Source organism: Sinocyclocheilus rhinocerous, unplaced genomic scaffold (genome assembly GCF_001515625.1).
Source record: "Sinocyclocheilus rhinocerous isolate Xijiao unplaced genomic scaffold, SAMN03320098_v1.1 scaffold1254, whole genome shotgun sequence".
Taxonomy (NCBI): Eukaryota; Metazoa; Chordata; class Actinopteri; order Cypriniformes; family Cyprinidae; genus Sinocyclocheilus; species Sinocyclocheilus rhinocerous.
In genome coordinates this window covers 271,476-271,756 of record NW_015643643.1, presented here as the reverse complement: position 1 = coordinate 271,756, position 281 = coordinate 271,476, and positions in this window count along the sequence as shown.

Below are 281 nucleotides of genomic sequence, written 5' to 3'. Positions count from 1 at the left end.
TTCATGGTTCCATCAATTACTGCAAGTTGTCCAGGTCCTGAAGCTGCAAAGCAGAATTTTCAGTATCATTACTCCAGTCTTCAGTGTCACATGATCCTTCAGAAATCATTCTGATATGCTGATTTGATGCTCTGAAACATTTATTATTATTAATGCTTCATATTTTTGTGGAAACCATGATACTTTTTTCAGCATTCTTTGTTTAACAAAGTTCAAAAGAACAGCATTTATTTGAAATAGAAATCTTCTGTAACATTATACATGTCTTTACTGTCACTTTC